Here is a 13,537-nt window from a genome sequence, read left to right on the forward strand (position 1 = left end):
AATACCTGGTCACTTGGTCACCTGGCAACACCTGGCAACACCTGGTCACCTGGCAACACCTGGCAACAGCTCCATCACCAGAAGATGGGTGAAGCAGTCTGACGACTTCACGCTGGTGGAGCAGTGGATCCAGCTCAAGGACACTCTGGGGCCTTTTCCACCAAACCGGTTCCCGGGCCAGATCGGCCCCAAGAACTGGGGCTTTTCAGGAACCAGTTTCTTCCTGGTCCAGATCAGAATCCGACCAGAACCCTGCCACTCATCGACTGAGTCCAGCCCTGGGGGCGGAGTTACGGCGACAGCTGATCTCCGAACACACTCCGGCTGGGCGGTAATTTTGTGTGTGTGTGTGTGTGTGTGTGTGTGTGTGTTCAATGTTCCTTGGATTATTTCCGAGACTTAGTAAAATGTGAATGCCGGTGTGTTTGTATTTTTGATCATTGTTGCAATAAAAAATAAAGAAGAAGAAACTCCGGCTGAGCGGCCCGGACGCCGTGACGTTCAGCGGTATGAAAAAGTATCGGAACCTTTTGGAATTGAAAATGGGCCAAGATGAGTCCTGACGGATGTGCCAGACTGATCTGCAGCGACAGGAAGCGTCTGGTTGAAGTCACTGCTGCCGGGGGGGGGGGTTCAGTTACTTCTTCCCCCCCTCTGTCACTGTCTGCCTGCGGTCCTCTTTAGAACATGAGAACCTATCAATGTCTGGGTGCTTTTAAAGCAGACTCTGTTTTGTCATCTGTGTGATTTTGACAAAGATCATTTGATGTGATTTTATGCAGAAATGTGAGAAATTCCAAAAGGTTCAGATACTTTTTCTTGGAAAAGAGCCTTGAGATGTCATCAAGTACGCTTGTTCCCAGTGCTCGTTAACTTCACGGCGTCTCAAATCTGTTCTCCACGTATGCCTAAGGAGTGTGTTCTCCCCAAGTACAGGAGAACGCACTGAGCTGAGAACCGAGGAACGTCCAGAGTCTGACTGAGTCCTGACAAGAAGGCCGGAGAGCGAATCAAACGCTTCAGAACGTACCTGCAGGTCCAGAGGGCTGAGTCCACAGGCTCTCACCTTCACCCGCACCTCATGGTTCTCCAACACATCAGGGAGAACCTGTGGAACCAAACCACGAGGGCAAAGGTCACAGATCTCATGGTGGAGGTTCTATGCGAGTACAACTAATATAACAGCTCCGCCCACACCTGTCCCTGGGTGTTAGCTCCGCCCACATTTCCCACCCCGGGTGTTAGCTCCGCCCACATTTCCCACCCCGGGTGTTAGCTCCACCCACATTTTCCCCCACCCGGGTGTTAGCTCCGCCCACATTTCCCACCCCGGGTGTTAGCTCCGCCCACATTTCCCACCCCAGGTGTTAGCTCCGCCCACATTTCCCACCCCAGGTGTTAGCTCCGCCCACACACCCGCCCCCCCCAGCCAGCTCTTCTGACATTTTAAAGCTACAGTGCGTAACTTCGGTCGCCCTCTAGTGGAATTCTGCATTCTTACAACAATAAAGCGGCGCTTCCACATGACGTACGCCCAGGTGTCCCAGTGTCCCCGGTGTCCCCGGTGTCCCGGTGTCCCCCCTCTCCCCCAAATCTGCCTCGGTGATTCGTGTTTCCACAGCGCGAATCGCCGCTGGAAACGGTTTATATTCAGTGTGAATCAGGACAGCTGGTGAAAAAAAGACGGACTCTTCCGAAGAGGAAGTTATTGTTTTCTTTTTTTTGCCACAGAAACACAAACAGCTGATTCCAAGCGGGAGACGAGGCGCCCGCTGCCCGGCGACGGGCGGGTCAGAGGATGAACAGACCCAGCCATGTCCGTTGGTCTCCAGCAGTGCTGTCACAGATTACTTGAAAAAGTAATCCAATTACTGATTACTCTTCAAAAAGGTAATCTAGTTACTTTACTGATTACGTCAATATCAAAGTAACTAAGTCACTTTAAAAGTAACTTGGGTACTTTTTACCGATTTCCTCCCTGTGCTGCCTCAGCATCAGCGTGACAGCTGGCTGTTTCAATCAGACTTTATTGAAGTGCAGAACCTGAAACATGAACATGTGTTGTTGTTTCTGTTTCACTTCACAACACAGAAACTGGTGTAGAACACGCTACAGCTGCAGGCTGGTCCGACATGAAACTGGAACTGTTTCAGCAAATCAGCTTTCTGAGCGAGGCCGAGCGCAGACACGGTAAACCGAGCCGTGCACGCCGGAGAGGAGGAGCCATCGAGGCGTTTCCTCTGGAGAAGCCGTCCAGCAGGCAGGACGGTCTGGCGCATGCGCGTTTTTCATAAAGCGAGTAACGGACGCTTGGCTTCGTCTGTTCGAGAAAATCCTGTATGACACCTTTAACAGACGCGACCCGGCGTTCTGTCCTCCCCTGGGAAAACGTGACATGCGACGTCTCACCAGATGCCAGAGAAACATTTTCTGTTAGAAATCCACAGGTTGTAACGACTCTTGAGTCAACAGTCAGTTGAATGTGCTGTTGCACCACTGTTCCTGAAGGTGGCGCTCTAAGATTGGACAGGGGGCTGAAGCCAGCCTGTTGGTGCTGTGTTCAGGACTGTTGGACAGACCTGAGAGAGCGTCTTGGCGTGGGTCACGGCTGCAGCAGCCCGGGTCCCGAACGCCAGGAAGCTCTGGACGCGTGACTGGACCTGTGGAGACGACTTCTCCTCCGGTCCTCTTTTTCTGCATCACGTGAATCTCTGTAGCGCTGTGTGTGTGTGTGCGTGTGTGTGTGTGTTTGATTGGGTGTGTACGTGCCTATGTCTGTGTGTGTGTGTCCATCTCTCTTGTGATTAGACCCAAGTGACAGAGGGACGAGCAACGCCGTAACTAATCGTCATTTAATTTATTTTATTTTGAAAATTGACCGGATTCTCTTGCCTTTTTTGTTTCCGACTTCCTGTCTGGTCCGATCTGCTTGATTCAGCTTGACAAATGGCGCTCTCGGCGCTCGCAGCTCGCGTGAAAAATAGAAGGAAGCGGAGCGGGCGCTGCAGAGCGCGAGCGGCGCCGCCTGGCGTTGTGTGCAGCAGTCAGATCGGTTCACATGGGAGGCGATCAGAAGCGCAGTGCGCGGCGCTTCCAGTGCGTTCTCCCCGTGAGTAAAGTAAAAAAGCCGTTTGGAACGACCCGGGGACGTCTGGGGCTTCGTGGATCGCAGAACGTTACAATATATTCTGAGGCAGTAACAAAAGAGTAACACAGTCACTCAGGAAACTAACTTTAATCAGAGTACTGGTTTGGGAAAATGAACGCGTTAGATTGCTCGTTACTGAAAGAAAGTAATCAGATTAAAATAACGCGTTAATAGGGTGTTCCTAAATGACGTCACGGTCACGTGACCTTCCACAACGATCGCCATGTCGGAGGACACACGGTGTGGTCTCACAGCGGTTCAGGCGGACTGAACAGTTTATCCGAATCGTCGCCCGTGCACGACTAGACCAGTCCAGACCGGCAGTGGTGGACTTCTGTGCCGTTTTGGGCAGCGGGCAGGATTTTATGCAGCATTTGGGTAGAACGTCAGCGACTCTGTGGGAACCCTGAGCTCTGCACTGTGGCGCAACCCAACTTATATTAGACTGCTGTCTAAAACTGTAGCATACGTTTTGGTGCTGGAGTCAGGGCTCCCTGTTACTGAGGGTTACTGCTGCTTTAGAAACTATTTCCAATCAGAGCAACTGATGCCTGAGAGCAGCGACTCCAGGGGGCCTCAAGTGAATGTGCCCCAAAATAACCAATCAGCTTCCAATGCACCATATGAATTGTTTGGTATTCTCAGGATAGAGTTCAGCATTTCTTAGTCTTCAAGGTTCAGAGTAATTCTGTGAGCGTGTGGACGTATAGAATACTGGAGCCTTGATTCATCTCACCAGAGAAATTTACCATTACAGAGGCTCAAAGACACACAGGGGCAGAACAGCCAGGGAGTGTGTCAATAAGGAATAAGAATAAGTAATCGTGCAAATCTTAAGAATAATAATAGGTTAATATAATAATATTATAGATATAAAAGGAGGAAAGACCTAACTTTAAATACAGCATAAATCTAAAATATAACAGGAGCTATAATATATATACTCATCTGTACAGGAAGTTTTAGTGCAACAGAAAGTGAGTCTGATGAAGTGACTGATTTATTATGGGAGTTAAAAGTGGCCATGACTGCAGGACGGTGTGTCCAGGGTTACTGCTCATATCTATAAGGTAGAGTTTAGATGTAAATTGTAGTTAATGTGATGACCCGTTTGTGACACTGATTTTCTTTTTTCTTCTTTTTTTTATCCTTCCACTCCAGGACATCCATCAGACCCGTTTCCTCCAGACACAGCTGACTGGTTGCCGTTAGTGGATCTGGGCCTCAACCAGGTCCCGGCCCCCCCCCGGAGCCCAGACCTGTGATGAACCTGCTGGAAGCTGCAACACGAGGAGGAAAGATGGAGAAGCTGCTGAGAGTCTGGTGGCTTTACAGACCGTGTCATGAAGTGACTGTGGCCGGCGGCGGTGAACCGGTGGAGGAGCAGACCGACACGCTGCAGCCAGAGGGGGAGGGGCCTGTCAGGAGTGTTGACCGAGCTCACTGGCTTCCTGGTCACTGGCTGCAGGAGGAGATCAACCGCCTCACTGCACATCCAACAAACCTGATCCACATGGACTGTTACCTTTAACTTATCCATACACAGTTTCAAAAGTAATGAACCACAACATGAGCTGTACCTGATCATCTGCGAATATTTTAACCTGTAAATAATCACTTCGCATCTCAAACACAAATAAGCATTTAAATATGAAATGGCAATTTTCACATTGATAAACTCAAACTGTGTTTAAGCTCCTACATGTTGGTGTGGATTTGGTCACAATCACTTCAGTTTATATAAAATGTTTCAGCAGGCTGAGTCCACATGAAAACATCTCCAGCATTTATATGAAAACAAACAAGAAAAGGCCAGAGAACTTCAAAATAACACATATAGATCAAGTACGACCACAGCTTGAGTCACATCAGACCTCAGTAACACCTCCAGCGGGTTTAAGCAGCCGAGGAGCTGTAACGTCATGAGCTGCTTTAACGACTCTTTTTCCTGCTGCCTCTGCATTCTGGACAGAACCCAGAACCCAGAACCCAGAACCCAGAACCCAGAACCCAGAACCCAGAACCCCGCTCGCCCTCTGGGGTTTCCTTGATGTTCACACAGCCTGAATGGAACCGCTGCATTTCGCAGCGTCCGTCGTCACAGCGTGCAGACGGCTTAGCGAGTAGACCAGGTCGTAGCGATGTGGAAGCAGCTGATGTCGGCCCATTCCTCCTCCCTCCGGGTAAATTCTGTGATTGCGATCAAGTGTGGGTCAATAGTCGATCCCTTTGCACTTTTCACAGAATCCTGTTTCTTCCGCTCAAACGTCGGCAGTAACCCGCCACCGTCTCATGTGTTCATGACTCCGTGTATGCCCTCCAACATGGCGCCCCAAGCGGTTGCTCAGCAACCGATGACGTCATTAGGAACACCCTATTAGTGGCGCGTTGGTGACAACACTGGTCTCCAGTAGCTGCTTCTTGATGAAAAACAAAGTCTTACAAGTGTTGTTTTCTTCGCTGGTCGGATCCACTTCAGGACTCTTTCTGGGCCGTTTCTTTGGGTTCTCTGCCATGTGGCGTCCTGGTCCGCCTGTTGCTGTGAGACCCTCCGTCCTCCCCCTCCCTTCTTGTTGTGACGTAAAATGCGTCATTTTCTGCGCGCTGGCGCACGGGAACGTCGCCGGTCGACACGCAAAGCAAGAATGATATATTTTGAAAAATCCCGCGAGACGTTAGAGGAGCCGATCGGCTTAAAGCTCCTGTCCGGAGTTTTGAAAGAGAGAGGGTTTTTAATCCAACGTCTCAGGCTCCGCCCTCCCTCTGCTTTCATGAGCGACCAAGCCACGCCCCTTTAACTGTGCACGCTATTACCTGTGGGGTGAAAATGAGAGCCTCCAGTCCTGCAGCATCCTCCATGTTGAGCTGTTTCCGCTGGACGTCCAGCAGACGGTGGATATATCTGCTGTAGCTAACTCTCCCCTGCTGGGCGAGCGACGTGCTCTCTGGCTGCTCCAGCTGACTGACAGCAGGACAAGGCGGAAGCTCCAAGTCTATTGGCTGAAGCTGACCGAGGCTTTATCTGATAACATGGGGGTCTATGAGACGAAGGTGAAGCTCATAAATACATGTTTATACTGCTTTGTGCTGATATTATAGTAAAGTATGAACCAGACTGACACACTGAAGCTCTGCTGAAAAATGATTCATACGTTGGAAACGAACGGAAACTCCGGACACCAGCTTTAATCTGCATTTAGTCATCTCCACTAGCAGTGGCCTGGCTAAAACGGACATTCGTAGACATTTAAAGTTACGCACTACAGCTTTAAAGCCTGCTGAAAAAAATATTATTTGTTTCACCTCAAATTAAAGGGACTTAATTCAAGATTTGTGAAAACCAACACCTGCATTTCCAGTGTACGAGGGGGTACCGGAAAGTTTCCGGACTCTGGTCATAAAACAATAATAATAATGAGTTTGGACTTCTGGCCGTCAGATGTGCTGCAGGTAAGCCTCGTGCACATCTGTGAGAAATCTGAGCTCCCAGAGTGACACTGACGCCTGTCAGGAGCTATTTATAGTAACAGAGTGCAGCGGCGGTCTGTGATTTTTTCCAAAATGGCAACATTGACTGTGAAGCCAGAGCAGCGCAAACATTAAATTCTGCTTTTTGCTGGAAAAACAGCAGCAGAAACACTCAGCTTGTTGCAGCAAGCCTACAGGATGCTGCTCTGAGGAAGACTCAGGTCCATGAGTGGTCCGGGGGTTTGAGAAGGACCAGATGTCGGCGCGTCAGGTCCGCTCAGCGTGAAAACAACGCTGAGCTGCTTCTCGGCTGTCCAGGGTCTCGTCCACAGCGAGTCTGTCCCTCCAGGTCAGACTGTAAACCAGGACTACTACAGGAAGTCCTCAGACGCTCCGTGAGGATGTGAGGAGGAAGCAGAGCGTCGTGGCGGAGTGGAGCCGGTTGATCCACCACCACAGAGCGCCAGCGGACACGGCGCTGCGCCTCACGCTGTTTCTGGAGGAGAATGAGATGAATCTCCTCTCCCATCCGCCTGATTCGCCAGATGAAGCCTCCAGGGACTTTTTCTTGTTCCCCAGGTTGAAGAAGCAGCTGAAGGGACGGCGGTTTGCAGATGTGGAGGAGGGGACAGACAAATCACAGCCGGCAAAAAATGGCACAATTACGCACGGGTCTGACGACACATTGGTGAAGTGGGAGACACGGCTGGAGCGCTGCATTAATGCGGATGGAGACTATTTTGAAGGCGACGGTGATGTTTTATTTTGAAATGTCAGAAATAAAAAGTTACAGTCAAATTCCGGGAACTTTTCGGTACACCCTCGTATTCAGAGCTAACGGGCCGTGAAGCATTAAAAACCTAAACCAACAGGCCGGTCCGCGGGTCTGTCTGTGGCCTTATACAGGCTGTGGGCCACGTATTTGTTGCAGTTCGGGGTCGGACTTTCCCGCGCAGTCGTGGGGATGTGACGTAAACTGACGCTGTAAGCGCGCTGCCGACGGCTCTGGAACAGGAAGAACATGGCCGCCGTGGACACGGACTCAATCACTGCTGGGATACAAATGGATTCTTCAGCAGCCATCGAACCACCTGCATCACCACAGAAAAGTGCCGCCACGAACAAATAAAGGACTTTAGCAGCGTTATCTCCTCAGTCAAAAAAAACATATGACCGAAGCCGGGCACTGGGCAGGCGCCCGAATAAATACTGGATATGCGTTTGATTCATGGAGGAAACCTCGGCTGCATTTGGGGGTGAAAACAGATGCTGACATGGCTCATGTCCCTGTGCCAAGGTGATATGAAAACCATATAATAATAATAATAATAATGATGCATTGGTTTTATACAGAGCTTTTCAGGACACTCAAAGACGCTTCACACTGCATTCTTCATTCCCTCCACTGGGTGGAGCTGAGCTGCTGCTGTAGCCACAGCTGCCCTGGGGGGGGCAGACTGACACCGTCGGCCCCTCCCACCACCAACCATTCACTCTCACAACTTCCATACTAGGCAAGGTGGGTGAAGTGCCTTGCCCAAGGACACGACAGTTTTGCGCCTGCGGGGATCGAACCGTCAACCTTCCGGTTATAAGACGACCCGCTCTACCATCTGAGCTGCTGTCGCCCCGATATGAGCTCCATCGGGGTGTAAAGTGTGGGTGGCGCCCCGCGCCGCCTCGGCTGCTGGCTGCAGCTCCCCGCAGCGCCGAGGCGCGTTTTGTAAAGTCGCCTTGAGTCCCTTTAAAAAGAAAAGGAACATTTTCATCTAAATCTAGACGACGATGTGGCTGGAACCACCTCCCACCTGCTCCAGACCCCCCCAGCCCAACTTTATATGAATAGCTACAGTTGAATTGAATCCTGACTGTGTGAAGCCCCCCACCCACTCTGGAACCTCCACCCAGAACGCCAGAACGCCGCTGATCAACAGCTTCACGCCGGCTGAGGTTTGACTGATAGAAGTATTGATTATAATGATTAACAGGACCTGGCTGTGGCGGCACAGCGGGGGGGTCAAACCGCTTTCCTGGAGGCCGCAGTCCCACATGTCCTGCATGTCCCACATGTCCTGCATGTCCCACATGTCCCACATGTCCTGCATGTCCCACATGTCCTGCATGTCTCCCTGCTGAAAACACACCTGAATCCCCTGAAGATTTGTGGTCAGGTCCAGCAGAGAGCCTGACCACCAGCAGAACTGCACTCTGCTGTGGAGAAGCAGGGAGACATGCAGGACATGCAGGACATGGAGGACATGGAGGACATGCAGGACATGCAGGACATGGAGGACATGGAGGACATGCAGGACATGGAGGACATGCAGGACATGGAGGACATGCAGGACATGCAGGACATGCAGGACATGCAGGACATGCAGGACATGGAGGACATGCAGGACATGCAGGACATGCAGGACATGCAGGACCGGAGTTTGACAGCTGGGGCACAGAGAGAGGACAGAACAGCAGAGGACGCTGCTGATGGATCTGATCTACAATCCAGACTGAGTTTGATGAAATCTCTCCTTCACCTGAGATTCATGACTGACGCCAATGTTTCCACTTGACCTCTGACCTCAAGCACATGATCACAAAGCTCCGAGTCTGGTTCAGCAGAAAGGTGTGTGTGTGTGTGTGTGTGTGTGTGGTTAGCTTCGTGTCTCTCTTTAACTCCAGTTTTCAGAGCACGACGTTGAAACACAAAAGGCGTCTTTTCCACACTCACCGTCTCCTGGATGACGAACCGGGGCTCCGGTTCGGCCGGTCCGGCTCGGCAGTACAGGCCTTTCATGGTCCGAATCCAGATCGATTGATTTTTACTGATTCAAACATCCGACTCCGACACGATCAGCTGACTGCCTCTTCTTCTCTCGCATCCTCAGTGGAGCCGTGACAGCGCCACAGCGCCCTCCGCTGGACAGACCGAGGACTGCAGGAATCCCTGAGACCCGGAAGACAGACCCGCAGCCAGCCTGGACCAGCAGGAGAACCTGGAGGAACAGAACGGGCTCCGAGTCCTGCTCCTGTCTCTCCTTTCAATGTGATGTTTCATAACTCGTGTCCCTGATGACGGTTCCTCCTCCTCCAGCCTCGGTTCTGTTTGTACAAGAACCAGTCTGTCCCCTCACCCCGACCGGGACAGCAGGAAGCCGCCACCTCTGAGCCTGGTTCTGCAGGGTTCTCCTCCTCTGGGCCTGGTTCTGCAGGGTTCTCCTCCTCTGAGCCTGGCTCTGCCAGGTTCTCCTCCTCTGGGCCTGGTTCTGCAGGGTTCTCCTCCTCTGGGCCTGGTTCTGCAGGGTTCTCCTCCTCTGAGCCTGGTTCTGCAGGGTTCCGCTCCTCTGGGTCTGGTTCTGCAGGGTTCTCCTCCTCTGGGCCTGGTTCTGCCAGGTTCTCCTCCTCTGGGCCTGGTTCTGCAGGGTTCTCCTCCTCTGGGTCTGGTTCTGCAGGGTTCCTGCTCCTCTGAGCCTGGTTCTGCAGGGTTCCTGCTCCTCTGGGTCTGGTTCTGCAGGGTTCCTGCTCCTCTGAGCCTGGTTCTGCAGGTTCTGCTGCTCTGGGTCTGGTTCTGCAGGTTCTGCTCCTCTGAGCCTGGTTCTGCAGGTTCTGCTCCTCTGAGCCTGGTTCTGCAGGTTCTGCTCCTCTGGGTCTGGTTCTGCCAGGTTCTCCTCCTCTGGGCCTGGTTCTGCAGGGTTCCTGCTCCTCTGAGCCTGGTTCTGCAGGTTCTGCTCCTCTGGGTCTGGTTCTGCAGGTTCTCCTCCTCTGGGTCTGGTTCTGCAGGGTTCCTGCTCCTCTGGGTCTGGTTCTGCAGGGTTCTCCTCCTCTGGGTCTGGTTCTGCCAGGTTCTCCTCCTCTGGGCCTGGTTCTGCAGGGTTCTCCTCCTCTGGGTCTGGTTCTGCCAGGTTCTCCTCCTCTGGGCCTGGTTCTGCAGGGTTCTCCTCCTCTGGGCCTGGTTCTGCAGGGTTCTCCTCCTCTGAGCCTGGTTCTGCAGGGTTCCGCTCCTCTGGGTCTGGTTCTGCAGGGTTCTCCTCCTCTGGGCCTGGTTCTGCCAGGTTCTCCTCCTCTGGGTCTGGTTCTGCAGGGTTCCTGCTCCTCTGAGCCTGGTTCTGCAGGTTCTGCTCCTCTGAGCCTGGTTCTGCAGGGTTCCTGTTCCTCTGAGCCTGGTTCTGCAGGTTCTGCTCCTCTGGGTCTGGTTCTGCAGGGTTCCTGCTCATGTGGATCTGCTGGTCTGTTCAGTGTCTGGAGATGACTATGTTGTAATCGGCACTTTATAAATAAAGCTGAATTGAATTGAATTCAACGAGCCGACAAACTAACTGCTGAAGTGTTCCTGAAGACCTGGGCTGTACAGGGAACAGGCCATTTTGTAGGGGTGTCTGAAAGCCTCGTGAGCATCGCTGTTCCCCAAATAGTGCACTCAACGTATCCCACAATTCACTGTGAAATTACTGGACAGCCGATGGTCACTAGACGAAGCAATATATCCCATAATGCATTGCAGTCGCGGCACGTTAGAATCGTGTGACACTAATGACGTAATTAACTGTGCGGCGAAGTAGTGTCCAAAACCGTCCACTACATAGTCCACTACGTAGTCCACTACATAGTCCACTACGTAGTCCACCATATAGTCCACTACATAGTCCACTACATAGTCCACTACGTAGTCCACTACATAGTCCACTATATAGTCCACTACGTAGTCCACTACGTAGTCCACCATATAGTCCACTACATAGTCCACTACATAGTCCACTACGTAGTCCACTACATAGTCCACTATATAGTCCACTACGTAGTCCACTACGTAGTCCACCATATAGTCCGCAGCATACGGTTCCCTCAGCAGGGAGTCGGATGAGAGTGATTTGGGACACAGTGTGTTCAATAGGAGGACCGTCCTGCTCCGCAGCACCAAGCAAAACAAGTCCTTCCATGAGTTTCTCAAAGTCACAGACTCTGTATCAGAGGCCTGGACCACGGAGCAGACCTCTTCCCCAGGACCTCAGAGGCCTGGACCACGGAGCAGACCTCTTCCCCAGGACCTCAGAGGCCTGGACCACGGAGCAGACCTCTTCCCCAGGACCTCAGAGGCCTGGACCACGGAGCAGACCTCTTCCCCAGGACCTCAGAGGCCTGGACCACGGAGCAGACCTCTTCCCCAGGACCTCAGAGGCCTGGACCACGGAGCAGACCTCTTCCCGGTTGGTCCATCAGCAGGTCTCAGCTGGTCTCGTCGGGCTGTGCAGGAGTGTTTTGCCGAGCGTCCTGCTGGCAGCAGGATTCTGACGAAGGTGTAAAAGGCGTCTTCCATTCCGAGGCGTTTCACTGGTGTTTGTCATGTTGACGTCTGAGCCGTGTGTCGGTGAGCAGCTGCCGGTCCAGTCGGCCCCTGAGGGCCCCTGAGGGCCCCGCCGGTCTGCAGGGGCCGACTGGACCGGCAGCCGGACCAGGCTCCCTGTGGAGGTTCACTGTTCGAGTCCGCTGCTGTTTAAAAACAGTCGTGGGAAAGTGGCGTCAGGAAAAAGTAACTGACTTACAATATTTTAAAGGAGTCATATTATGCTATTTTTCAGTCACGTCATATCGGTCACGGACGCCCAGAAACATAGTGTATACGTTTGTTTGCCCCAAATTCGTCCTCTGTTCGGGTCTAAAAAGTGGCTCTGAGGAGCCTTCTTCAGAACAGCCTGTTTTTGACAGCCTATTTTCCGTGATGACCTTGAACGCATCTGACCACGCCCACCTCGTAAATTCACTGTCGTTAAGAAAGCACCTTACAGGAAGTTACACCGGAAGTTTCAAAATAAAACACAATGCACCACCTCACGGACGTAAACCTTTTCCTATATGTTGTTATTCCGCCGCCTCGGGAGGAGAGAATCAGCTGAACAGGGTCCAGACAGCAGCAAACGCGGAAAATACCGTTTTTATATAGAATGAACCAAACAACAGGAACTATTGGATAAAGAAAAGCTCTCATTTGAGATCAAAACATAAACCATGTACTCATCCTGCTGGACGTCTATAAATTACAGATCGATGTGGCTGGATGAGCAGAGCGACCTTACAGAAGGGAAATGAGGTGTGTTTTTTATTTTCTGTTTATATCATGTGTTGTTGGTGTGACATCGAGAGCAGAGAGCCTCTCAGAGGAGCAGCCCTCTTCATCCGGACGGCGCTGCCGGTGTGTGTTGACTTTGCGCCCGGGCGCAGTGCGCCTCCGCTGGGCTCCGGAGCTTCGCAGCGTCCCGGCGAGGAGAGGAGCGGCCCGGCGTCTCCGCCGGCTTCGGGACCAGCTTCCGTGGAGCAGCTCCGGCCCGTTTACCCAATCGGCCCCGACTCGGCCCTGGAAGTCAGACGCCCGGGCGCCGTCACAGCCGCGGCCGACTCAAAGAGCCTCTCTGCTGGGGAGAGGAGCTCCGCTACGTTCCCATCGAGCTAACTGTGGCTAAGTTAGCAAAAACTGTCAGCTGGTCAGCTGACCCACCTGGAGACGGAGGAGGAGCTGACTTTATGAAAACACTGGCGATGGATGAGAAAATACAGCCGAAATGAGCGACCTGGGGGGCCGGCCAAAGGCTGGATGCTCTTCCGGGGGGGGGGCGTTCCTCTTCCTGACGTCAGAAAGAGGGAGATTTCAGAACCGCGTGTTTGAGTGTATATTTTCTTAAAAGTGGAGCCACAGTTGAGGGAGGTGACTGAATGTTTCACTTCTGGGGGATCATACAGAGGCTCTGAGAGGCAACATGACTGTGAAGACTCCTTTTTAAAGTGAATTTTGCATAATATGACTCCTTTAAAAGGAAGTAATCCGTAGACAAAGTAACTCAGTGGAGACACTTCAGTGAAGACAAGTGACAACAGGGACAACAGGGGACAACAAGGGACAACAAGGGACAACAGGGACAACAAGGGACAACA

Source organism: Salarias fasciatus, chromosome 13 (assembly GCF_902148845.1).
Source record: "Salarias fasciatus chromosome 13, fSalaFa1.1, whole genome shotgun sequence".
NCBI lineage: Eukaryota > Metazoa > Chordata > Actinopteri > Blenniiformes > Blenniidae > Salarias > Salarias fasciatus.